General features: G+C 47.4%; 1 protein-coding gene across 6 annotated transcripts in view; it reads left to right on the top strand.

The window, feature by feature from the left end:
• HIVEP3 (HIVEP zinc finger 3) overlaps window positions 1-12,890 on the top strand; it is a 399,183-nt gene that overhangs the window by 182,800 nt on the left and 203,493 nt on the right. For all 6 annotated transcript variants that reach the window (XM_074934666.1, XM_074934663.1, XM_074934664.1 and 3 more), the window contains one exon: window positions 10,216-10,298. The gene's annotated coding sequence lies outside the window, so the exon portion shown is untranslated. The remainder of the gene's footprint in view (window positions 1-10,215; window positions 10,299-12,890) is intronic.

The following is a 12,890-nucleotide window of genomic DNA, read 5'->3' as shown; positions in this document are numbered from 1 at the left end:
GAGCCTGGCACTCAAACCAGCTGATCAGCAACTCAGTCTCCTCCTCACGTCTTAACCATCTGCTGCCAGTGGTGGTCCCTGGAGAGTCTGCCAGTCAGCAAAGCAGACGGAAAGCTCGTAGGCTGGTGGGTTAGATTATTTTTGGACCTTGCATACAGCCATCTGTTTGGGAGGGAGCCACGGGTTTGTGTTACCCGCCTGGGGCAAGGTGCTGTGGTAGCCTGTGGGGAGGAGGAAGCAAACAGGATGAAGAAAATTATCCTCCTCTAAAGAAGCTGTATCAGCTGTGTGACTGTTCCGAGCCTTCAGGCAGCCAGGACCTGGCTGACCCACAGTGAAACATCAGGCCGTACCTGGGCTCCCATCCCCATCACTTCTGGCTGCCTACAGCCCAGACAATGCTGAGCTACCAGAAAAGTTTAGTTTCTGTGCAACACTGACTCCTGTTGCCCATGACAACCTGGTTTTGAGTCTATCAAGTATATATAGAAACCTTTGTTGCTATAGCAACTGTCCAATGCTTTTTAAAATGGAGCAGTCAGTTTCTCAGGTTGAGAAGCAGCAAAGTGGTGCTGCTCCCCAGGAGGCAAACAGCTGTTTTCGATCCCTTCTGCAAAAGGTTCCAGATCTAGTATGCTAGGCATGATGTCTGGGCTCATTATACAAGGAGGTGCTGTAAGCCCCTCTGGGGGAAGGAGGGGGGGCTCCAGCTGTTGTTTTGATGCCTGAAGGGACCCATTCAGCTCTGACTTGACACTGCAGTGAAGATTGTGCAGTGGCTGAAATTTTAAGTGTTGTTTGTATTTCCTGCTATGTGCACATTTCTTTGTCAACCCAGAAACATCAGAGTTAAACCACAGCACCAGAAAAAACCTATGACCTCACCAGAAAGTGATAAATTATAAATCACAGACAAAGACTCCAGCGACCTGCAGCCCATAAGCACGTGTGATACAAAATCTTGTAAGAGAGCAGGCAGCACTTAAAGGATTGAATGTTGTAGCCTGCAGGAAAACAATCTGATACCATCTAAAAAGAGGGTGGGGAGAGGGGGTAGGGGAGATCTCAGCAGGTTGCCTTATAGCTGTAAAGATTAGTGTGGCTTTGGTGACGGTACCTGCAGTGTGATTGCTAACCAGCAGTGTTTGGTTGCTGTTGCAGGTTGAACTCCTGCTCCCACTGTATCTTTCCCTCCCTTCTCTTGCGGCAGACAGAGGGGCTCTGATTACACCTCTCTTTCCAAAGAGGGAAATGTCCAAGTTTCTGTTTCGGAGGGGTGGAGGTGTTAGAATTGACAGTGGCAGACCTGCTGAGCATCATGCGTTTCACAGGAAGCTTACATGTTTGGCAGTCCTGTTATACTTTCTTGTATCTCAAGGAACGTATTTGAGAGAGAGATGCTTTGGCCTAGGGGAAGCTGCAGTGCCTAGTGCCAGGAGACCATAGGTGCTGGTTTCATCTCTTCTGCTCAGGGTTCTTAATATTTCTATGCAGCTCATGACCCTTAGTAGTGACCAAGGACCCATATCATCACCAGCCAGCAGGCCGGTATCTATCATTCCCCTCTGGTTCGTTACAAATAAAGTAATGGCAAGGTTGAAGAATAGGGTTGCCAGGTGTCCGGTTTTTGACTGGAACACCCAGTCGAAAAGGGACCCTGGTGGCTCCGGTGAGTGCCGTTAAAAGTCTGGTTAGCAGGGCTAAGGCAGGCTCCCTGCCTGCCCTAGCTCAGCACGGTTCCCAGAAGCAGCTGGCATGTCCCTCCAGCCCCTAGGCGAAGGGGTGGCTCAAGAGGCTCCGTGCGCTGCTCCTGTCCCAAGTGCCGGCACTGCAGTTCCCATTGGCCAGGAACCACGGCCAATAGGAGCTGCAGGGGCGACACCTGCTGGCAAGGGCAGCCTGCAGAGCCCCCTGATCCCTCCGCCTAGGGGCTGTAGGGACTCACTGGCCGCTTCCAGGAGCCGCCGGATGTGAGCATTGCCTGGAGCTCGCACCCCAACACCCTTCCCCAGTCCTGAGCCTGTACCCTGTCCGCAACCCAAACCCCTACCCCAGCCCTGAGCCCCCTCCCACACCCTGAACCCCTCATTTCTGGCCCTACCCCAGAGCCCACACCCCCAGCCAGAGCCCTCAGCCCCTCCTGCACCCGAGCTCCCTCCCACACTCTGAACCCCTGAGCCCCAGCCCAGAGCCCTCTCCTACACCCCAAACCCCTCATCCCCAGCCCCACCCCAGAGCTCCCACTCCCAGCCGGAGCCCTCATCCCCTCCTGCTCCCCAACCACCAGCTGCAGCCCGGTGAAAATGAGTGAGTGAGCGAGGGTGGGGGACAGTGAGCGGGGGGCAGAGCCTCAGAGAAGGGGCGGGATAGAGGCGGGGCAAGGGTGTTCGGTTTTCTGCAATCAGAAAGTTGGCAGCCCTATTGCAGAAGGTCACTTTAAGCAGAGCTGGGACTAGAACTCAGGACCTAGTATGACAATACAGCCTCATGTCATACGCTCAGAACAATGAATCTGTGGGCTTGGCGATCCTGTATGTACCTATTGCTCTAATCATGAGACTGCCCTATGCTATCAGAGACAGGAATAGACCTGGGAACCCTAATACTCAGTGTTCCAGTGCTTTTTCGTAAACATCTGTGTAACTCACTAGCGAAGTGTGTGTTGTGTCACTCTTAAGGGGCTGGTACACATCGAGGGTAGCTGGCTGCTTCTGCTGTCAGTTGTGCCATTACCTCAAGTGGATTGGATGCCTTGGGACATAGCTAAGGAGCTACAGAGCCTTCCATCTGTAGGGCACCAATTTGAACCCAGACCAGCTCAGCAGGGATTAAAAACTGTTCCCATCTGATAGACGTTTGGTGGACCGTACACAAGATGAGTGTAGTGGTTCTCAGTTCTAGCTACCACATTGTATAAAGTTATCACCACACTTTGCACCAGTTGGTGCAGTCTGCAGAGAAGGCATGGAGACTGAACTACCCTTGCTACACGAGGCAGCCCCTCGCCCTGATCAGGATTGTGTCATGCTGTCAGGGCAGTGATTGTGGGACTGTCCTGTTGATTAAACAGAAAACTTCGTTCACCAGGGCTGTGAAGCAAACCCCTTCCATGGCATTAAAGCCAAATAATTTAATTTTTAAGCTGATGTGTGACTAAATGCAATTTATTTTCGAAACTACAAATTAGCTCAGTACATAATTTGCATAAGATGCACAAAACTTGTGAGCTAAGTCACAGGAAATCAAACCCACTTGCACTTGGTTCACCTACATTTAAAATCATGAAATCTTCCTGAAATGATTCATCCAAAGCCCCAGCCCCAGAGCCATGGTTTGCCTTGTGCAGAGCTGATCCATGGAAAGGGACAGGCTGTTGAGCTAAAAGGAAGCTTTTTAGCTGCAAAATTGTGCAAACCGGATTGAGCTATTTCTGGAACACGCTGTAATGTATGCGTCTAGCCTCACTCTCTTCAGTAACAGCCAAATGTTTTTCATGCAGTAAAGAAAGTAAAATAGAAATGCAGTAAAGAAAGTAAAATAGAACAACACTGTCCTGGAGCCAGATTTTCCATGTACTCCCTAAACTGTGGCTGCAAAAGCCTGCATGTGTGCACCCAAACACGTAATTAAATGCATCGGTTACAAGAGGGGTGTTGCATTGAGACAAGAATCTTCTGAGTGTAATCTTAGTTCAGCCACTGACTCACTGTGTGGACTAGGGTTAGCCACAACACTCTCTTTATTGTTGTTATTAATTAGAACTAGTCAGGAATTTTTTGACAACATTTTTTTTTTGTCGGAAAATGCTGATTTGTCAAAACTCAGGCTTTTTCTGGGGATGTATTAGTTTTGGCAAAACTTTTGTCAGCAAGGGTTTTTTTTTAGGTCCAGGACAGAATTTCTGGTCAAAATCAGAGCAAGACGGACCCACCCCAGAATAACCAATAGCTCAGAGATGTTAGGGCACTCACCTGGGATCTGGGAGATGTGAATCAGGCAGAGTGGGGACTTGAGCCATGGTCTTGCATGTGCCATTAAGTGCCCTGACCACTGGGCTCTAGAGTCAGCCTCGTGCTCTCTGGCCCAATGAATATTCAATAATTTATACAAAATGGAACAGCTCCACCAGGAGAGAGTGACTCTGTAGCCTAGTGGTTAGGGCGCTCAACCGGGGTGTGCTCTGTGTGGTAGCTACAGTGTTGCAAAAATCCCACCGCAGACAAACCCATAGTCTTTGAAAAAGAATGGGGGAAAAGTGCATCAAGATACAGAAAGAGAAGTGAAAGCGAATAATAGTGCATAGCACTCATTATAACAATTGTCATCCATAGATCTCAAAGCGCCTTACAAAGGAGGGTCAGTATCTCCATTGCACAAATGATGAAACTGACACTAAGAGGGGAAGTGACTTAGTCAAGGTCACATGAGAGAGAGAGTGAGCTGGGAAAATAACCGAGGTCACCTGACTTTACTCTGGTGTCCTCTTCACTGGACTGCTGCCCAGGAGGAGAGAAAAGGGAAAGAAGGAAAGAAAACGAGACACACACAGGGGGCTTGGGGAGGATAGAAATGTTTCCAGGTTAAATATTTTCAATCCCTGGTTGAGTAGTGGCCTGGCTGTTTCTAGCAAACAAGCCTGACAGTGATGCCAGCTGTAGCAGGGAAAGGCTGAGATAGATTTTTAGTTGTTTTCTTTTTGGAAAGTTGAGAGGTACAAAGTGCAAAGCATTAATGCGTATCAATGGGTGGCTGGTCACACATTGCTTTGCACACACTAATGGAGAGCTGGGTGAGGTTTTATGAGCAGGCATCGTCTCCAGAGTAAGTCAGACACTGGGCTGCATTACTGATGTATGAGGCCCCCATCTCCTCTCCATATCCCACAGGGGTTAAGGCAAATTGGGGATATTTATAAACTGCTGTGATGGTAATTAAAAAGAAAATAAATTGCAGTTTTCACACCTTAATGGAAGTCCACTGTTATGAAGAGTGTGTCACTGGGCTAAGCATACTCGGAAATGAGCCAAGGTATCTGATTGGTAGAGCATTTATTTCTTAGTTCTTTATATTTGAAGCACTGCTATGTGATAAGTATTGGCAATAGGGGACCAGTACTCTTGGATTTTATTCCTTTCCCTAGGTTGGCAGTAAGGTCGGATGGTTAGAGCAAGGGACTGGGAGTCAGAACTCCTTGGTTCTCTTCCTTTTCTGCCCCTGATTTGGTGTGTAATCTTTGGCAAATCACTTATCCGTTCACTGTTGTCTCAGTTCAGTCCTTTGTACAGCCAGTCTAATCATAGAATATCAGGGTTGGAAGGGACCTCAGGAGGTCATCTAGTCCAACCCCCTGCTCAAAGCAGGACCGATCCCCGACTAAATCATCCCAGTCAGGGCTTTCTCAAGCCTGACCTTAAAAACCTCAAAGGAAGGAGATTCCACCACCTGCCTAGGTAACTCATTCCAATGCTTCACCTCCTTCCTAGTGAAAAAGTTTTTCCTAATATCCAACCTAAACCTCCCGCACTGCAACTTGAGACCATTACTCCTCATTCTGTCATCTGCTACCACTGAGAACAGTCTAGATCCATCCTCTTTGGAACCCCGTGTTAGGTAGTTGAAAGCAGCTATCAAATCCCCCCTCATTCTTCTCTTCTGCAGACTAAACAATCCCAGTTCCCTCAGCCTCTCCTCATAAATCATGTGCTCCAGCCCCCTAATCATTTTTGTTGCTCTCCGCTGGAACCTCCAGTTTTTCTACATCCTTGTTGTAGTATGGGGCCCAAAACTGGACACAGTACTCCAGATGAGTCCTCACCAATGCCGAATAGAGGGGAATGATCACGTCCCTCAATCTGCTGGCAATGCTCCTACTTATACCGCCCAAAATGCCGGTAGCCTTCTTGGCAACAAGGGCACACTGTTGACTCATATCCAGCTTCTCGTCCACTGTAACCCCTAGGTCCTTTTCTGCAGAACTGCTGCCTAGCCACTCGGTCCCTAGTCTGTAGCAGTGCATGGGATTCTTCCGTCCTAAGTGCAGGAGTCTGCACTTGTCCTTGTTGAACCTCATCAGATTTCTTTTGGCCCAGTCCTCTAATTGTCTAGGTCCCTCTGTATCCTATCCCTACCCTCCAGCATATCTACCACTCCTCCCAGTTTAGTGTCATCTGCAAATCCACGCCACCCGCCAGATCATTAATGAAGATACTGAACAAAACCAGCCCCAGGACCGACTCTTGGGGCACTCCGCTTGATACCGGCTGCCAACTAGACATGGAGCCATTGATCACTACCCGTTGAGCCTGACGATCTAGCCAACTTTCTATCCACCTTATAGTCCAATAATACCCATGTTCTAGCTACACTATGATGCTAAATTATCTAACGTTTGTAAAACTGCTTTCAGAGCATCAGATGGGAGGTGCCAGATAACCAGAAAGTATTGTTTACTGTACTGTTATTGTTACTGCGCAGTTTCACTTAGGGCCCTTTAAAAATGTCTGTAAAAGTTCAATTGATATTTAATACATTTGAAAGTTGATTCGCAAAACACTTTCTCACTGTACAGCACTATAAGAATATGCTATAAAGACATATGCAGCCTTGCTGCTGAAGCATTGGATGGTTTTAGCATGCAGTCTCACTTCTGATATTACACACTCTGCACACATGCAGAACTCTAAGTCTATGTGCAGACTCAGACATCTGTGCCTATCGCTACGTTAGTAATTTTTGTCAGGCTCTCCCACACATTGGTGATGGCTGGGTCTTAATCACCTAGATAGAAAAACAGACCTTTACCCACTTAAGCAGAACATATACAGATCTTAAAGCCACTGGGAAAGTAGATTTTTTTCCCACATAATTCTCTCCTGTAAGTAGTGTGAGCTGAGATTCAAAGGGAAAACAAAACACGGAGAGGGCTGGAGTATTTATTGTAGATAATACAATGGAATGGGAATGGAGGGCATTGGATTAAAATTGGATCTTGAGCCTTCCAGAAACTGCAGTTCCTAAACTAGAGGGGGAAATGTAAATTTCAGATTACACATACTATATTCAATACACTTCACTTGCAGTGAGCTTTTTCTGGCCTTTTATAAACACTTCTAGCTCTCTAAGGACAGAGGCATTGTGGGAGGGAATGTCGGCAGGTTACAGAAATTTGATTGCCTACTAAATAATTCTCAAGAAGGTGGGTAGACTTATTTTAGTGAAAGGGACAATGAAGTCCTATGGAATTTAATAGAAAATGGTAACTTTTCCAATGTTTGTGACATAGCCTATAGAATTGAAGAGAAATATATCCATATTGTAGAATTCCATAGGCAGGTTCAAAAAACCTATAAAAAGGATCTCATTCTCTAGTAAATCCTGTGGACTGTTAAAGTTATTTTTATAGAACTCTGTAAAGATTTTTTTTTTTATAGACCTATTGGTTTCATCCCTGTTAAATTCACTAAGACTTGTCCTTAAGAGACAGTTGAAAGCCTCAAAATTCAACAGGTTTTTCTTTGTTCCCAATTAGATGTTGTTCTTTCTGTGCAGATTTTTCCTTCAGAACAAATGCTTTAGTTTTTTATTTTAAACCAGTGTGAACAATCCCAATGCTTATGATCAGCCTTGTAGTATCAGTAAGTTTGTATATGATATCGTACGTACTGTGGGTGTATGTGTGTGCACAATGGAAGAAAAACATTAATAAGGGGTCAGATTTCAATTTCCAATAAGTTATTTAATCATGTTTTATTTTCAGTGGGATGGATAGTGGAGAAAATGACTTGAAGAATTATGAAGAAACCTTAAGATGTCCATTTTCATTAAACCCTTGTAGTAAGAATTGGCTTTGTAGTTCTTCCTTCTCACATACAAAAGCAAAATGACCTAAATGGCCAAGGAGAATGACCATGTCAGTGTGTATTTTCAGAAAGGTCTGGGAAGAAGCATAGTGCAGTAAAGGGGGCGTAGGACCTGGGCTCAAAAATTCTGGGTTCTATTTTTGGTTCTGGCACAATGACATTGGGACTTTATGCCTCAGTTTCCCCATCTGTAAAAACAGATAATGTTACTTGCCCACCTCACAGGTCTTTTGTGAGAATTAATTAACATTTATAAAGAGCTTAGAAACCCTCAAACTAAAGGTGCTGTGTGAGGGCAGAGTCTTACAGTTGTCTTTAATTTCTCCCATAGATTCTCGCTGTGCCTCCTTCTTTCTCTCATTTGCATGCGCACATGCAACCTGTCCCACCTCGATGCTTTCACACACATTTCTCTCATCGGGGCTGCTCCCCTTCTGGAGATTCTGGACATTGGTCAGAACAGACGGAAGTTCGGATTTATGCAACAATAGTGTAGCTGTTCTAACTAGCGTGTACTGGAGAGCGAAGCCAGCTGATGTGACACTGCCTGGCAGGTTTAGTATGCAGTGACAGCATAGCCCTTCTGCAGGGGCTGTCTGAAGGCACTTTCATTGACACTGCACAATGGCAGCTGTCAGAGGCTTCCTCTTGCTGCTGTTATTCCTGGAACCATATTGTCTTTTCCTTAGATCTGCATTAAACGGATCTGAGCAGCCATTTGAAGACTATTTTCATGGGTATGTTTTTGTGACGGGGTGCACGTTGTCTAGTAAAATTTAGCCCACTTTGTCCTAAATAATCGCCTGGTTATAAACACCCCTTAGAATGCCGAGGAGGAATTCACTGCAGTGAGCCGATGAAGACAACTCTCTGGCCTTCCGTCCCCCAGTTTGAAAAGACTTGATCTTCCCCAGCTCCTGAACTTTTGCACAACCTCCCTTCTTACTGACTGCAACTGCACCTCTGGAGCCAGTCCCGTCCTTCTCCTGGCTCTCCTCCCTACAGCCATCAGCTTACTTCAGCTTCCCATTGCCAATTAGCCCAGGAGATGCACTTGCATAGCTTCACTGGGAGCTGTGTGCGTGCATCTTCCGAAACTCTACAGTCAGCAGCTAGGGTCCATGTGGTCTCACCCTGGCTGCTGTTTTCCCCTAGGCTTCTTCCTACTCCTTCTTCTCAACCGTGAGAGTGACTGCCGACTCTCTCCCCCAGTGCCCCTTCCTGCTCTCCCTGGCTTTATATGAGCCCCTCTTCTTCCTGTCTAGCTGGGCTTCAGGTCAGTTAGGGCTGTATATCCAGCCTACACCTCACCCCGGTGCAGCCCATCCTGTCAAGCATCCCATTTTAACCCCCTCAGGAGTGGGGTGGGGTGGGGTGAACGCCCCATCAGAGGAGTGCATACTAGAGATCAGTTTCAGCACCTGAGAGGCAGTCAGCACTGTCTTCAGCAAGAGCTTCACTACAGCTCGTCTACCAGCTTCAGGAATCCATCACTGTTCCCTTTGATAGTGCCCCCTAGGACCGGGAGTCCACAACCACCCAGTTCCCTGGTCTTGGCCACCAACAATCAGTTTGTGTCAAAGGTTCCCTCCCCTGCCTCTGTGGCTGGAAATAAATCCGTTTAAATGTACATAAAAAGCCTGGCTCTATGTGACACCATCGTTCTGTGGGCATTATTTCAGAGCAAACACTACTGAACCCCACTGATGGAACAGTGACCCCACAATACCAGAACGTGAAGGAGGAGAACTAAAAGTAGGGGCTTGGTGAACAGGTCTGGTCTAATTCAGTACTCATGCTGGAAGCGTTACAAGTTCAGCTCTAACTGGATGATCTTAGGTTCATGTCCCACATAGAGAGGGTGCAGGGACTGGGGTAGGGAGAACAAAATCCCATGCAAGAATGGGGTGAAAAATGGAGCCAGGTGAGAGATGGGAGTGTGGAAACAGCAGAGTGGAGAAAGAAAAAGCCTGCTGCATATTAGTGAGGAAAGGTAGCGGGAAGGTCTGGGAGTGACTGGAGTACCTGGGGAGGGTGTGTTGGTTGTGTGTGTATGTTTGAGAGTATTCGCAAAAAGAAAAGGAGGACTTGTGGCACCTTAGAGACTAACCAATTTATCTGTGCATAAGCTTTCGTGAGCTACAGCTCACTTCATCACGAAAGCTTATGCTCAAATAAATTGGTTAGTCTCTAAGGTGCCACAAGTACTCCTTTTCTTTTTGCGAATACAGACTAACACGGCTGTTACTGTGAAACCTGAAGTTTGAGAGTATGATCACTTAACGTGTGTTGTTTTCTGATTCAAAGAAAACCTGGGTAGCTACATTTTGACGTCTCTCTCGCTTCGTCCCCACAGGCTCCCTTTCCAAAGATCATCGTACTAATGCCTGAGTGTTACTGCGACTTCAGAGAAATGACTCAGTAGCAGCAGCTCACCAGGTAAGAGAGGTGGAGGCCATTTGGGTGGCGAGTTGCCTCCCATGAGTTGGTGGCTGGCCATAGTGATGGCTCTGTTTTGGGGAATATCACTGGAGATGTGCTCTAATGACTTGGAAAGACTGTCTGGAGAGCGGAGTCTACAAAGCCTTCACGAGGATGCAGCCATTCTGGGGCCATGCTGCAGGGCTTCTGGTCAGCCCATCTTTGTCTCCACTCTAGCTTCAATTTCCAGCCATAGGATCTTGTTATACCGTTCTTGGCTAGAGTAAAGACCACTGTAGTGTCAGATATTGTCTTCCAGTGGAGATACTTAAACTGTGAGATGAACATGGGATCCCTATAGGAGCTGAAGTTTTTCTATGAATTTGTGAAAAGATTCAAATTTAAAAATGGAAATGGTGCAGGCGACCTTAGCTGCCATCTCTCAGAGAGGTTCCCTCTGCACAGAAGTCTGCAAAGTCTATCTACATGTGCTCCTCTGACCTTCCCACAGATGGTTCCTCTGTTTCACTCATGATACAAAGCCCCACCCTTTAGCTTGCTCACAGCTCCAGGGGGTATTTACCAAAGTTCTTCCCTGGATAGACTCTGTACAAAACAAAGGGCTAGATTGTAGCTTTATACCCATGTGCCTGCATGGGGGGAAGTGTGGAGACTACCCATTCCTGGTGGAGCACTGGAGGGATTGGGTGGGCACTGCTTTTTGGGCAAGGGGGAAAACCATCTTCTCAATCCATGAAAAGAGCACAGATTGCTTCTCCTTCTGCACTACCCCTGCTGCAGGAGTTGGGGAGTAGATGGCAAAGGCAGGGCCTTGGCTCCATCTCTTGCAAGCCTCTCCTTTTCCAAGTCCTCCTTCAGAGATCGCAGGGACTGCTGTGGTGAGCAACCCGTGCGCAGCCATGCAGTGGGCACAGCTGCCAAGGTTTGTGCAGCTCCACATGTGATGTTGCATGCAAGTTATAGAATGAGCAAGTCTGTACATGTGCTAATTATTTCCATAGGACCATAAACCTCAATTTGTGGTCAACACACCCTGCCCCAAGCAGTGGTGGGTGGCATTTGGAGCTGCACAGAACTTGTCATCTCTGGTTGTGGGTATGTGTGGGCAGCTCAGGTAGATGGTGGGGTGAATGGTGAAGGGTATGAGGGTACAGATGGGTGGGTGCTGGACAGTGGTAGGGTCTCTGGAGCTTGGAGGTGGGGTGAGCGCTGGAAAGTGTCTGGGTAGATGGCCGGCGCTGACTGAACTGTGGGGGGGATGGACAAGGTGGAGAGGTGCATGGAAGCTGAGAGCTTTGTGGGGATGTGAGCTCATTGTCTGGTGGGTAAGCTGGGAACTGAGGGAGTTTCTGGGGGGATAAGAGGGCTGAGCTGGGTCTTTCTCTGGGGGCTGGGGTTACACTGGGGCCTGAGGGGAATCTGGCTGGGAGTCTGGGAGGCCGAAGCCTGGGGTTGGGGCTGTCTGACTGGGAGGGTACTGGAGCCTCTCCCCGACCCGCTGGCTGCTGCCACCTCTTGGCTGTTCCTTCCCCTCTGTCATCCAGAAGGGGGAGCAGTGCCGGAGAGAAAAAGGAGCTCCCGGCAGAGCAGGCCCCGCAGCAACTTCTAGTGACCTGCTGCCGCAACAACATGAGTGCCATGCAAGATGCACATGGCAGCCCTCGTTGTGGGGCGAGCTTATTGCCCCTCCATTGCCAGGCCGGAGTGATGACTTGGGCCAGTCTTCATTTCTTTAGTGCAGTGGGCAGGTCCCCAGGTTCACCCCCTTCTTAAATTGTTTATAGAGAGAACAGGGTATGAGGGAACCTTATAGCACAATGGTCTAGTTATGAGCCATATGTGGTGCCACAAGATGTGTCCTCAATGGGAGACAGAATTTTCTCTAGCTGTTGTAAAGTTGGTATCTAGATTGTTTTACTGAGTACTTTACAGTTATGAAAGTCACCAGCCAGCACCCAGAGCCAAGAAGTTTCTTCTGCCTGCAGTGCAGCAAGGATGGCTGAAGGTCCATGCTTAGAATCAGTGTTTGTGGAGCAGGAATGACCCTTTTCTCTTCCTCTAAGCAGAGAGACTGGCATTTTCTTAAGTGAAGGGAAGGCAGTGGGGTGTAGTGGTAAGAGCAAAGGACTCAGGGCAACAAAGGTCTCTTTGACTTTGCAACTGATTCATTGACCTTGGGCAAGTCATTTAATCACTCTGTGCCTCAGTTTCCCCACCTGTAAAATAGGGACAGTACTTGCCTAACTCCCAGAGGGATTGTGAAAATGAATTAATGTTTATAAAGATCTTTCAGATCATCACGTGGAAAAGCACTGCAGAGCCAAGCCACAATCACCTTTTCTGATTGCATGACCTGCAGGGTGCATTTTGTGCTGTTAGGTCTTTAATGAATTTGAATCACTTGGCTCATATGAGAGAGATGAACAAAATCCTTGCATGTAAAACACTCTTTATTGCTCCCCCCTGGGAACACATGGCTTTAACTGCAGAGTTGTGCATCCCTTGGCAATTTACTGGTGTCCTTGGAGTCAGGATATTTTGTAGAACCACAACCTTAGTCTCTTGTCATTGTTAAAAGGAGATGACACT

This window comes from Natator depressus, chromosome 19, assembly GCF_965152275.1.
Source record: "Natator depressus isolate rNatDep1 chromosome 19, rNatDep2.hap1, whole genome shotgun sequence".
Taxonomy (NCBI): Eukaryota; Metazoa; Chordata; order Testudines; family Cheloniidae; genus Natator; species Natator depressus.
This window is presented reverse-complemented; position numbering and strand designations above follow the sequence as displayed.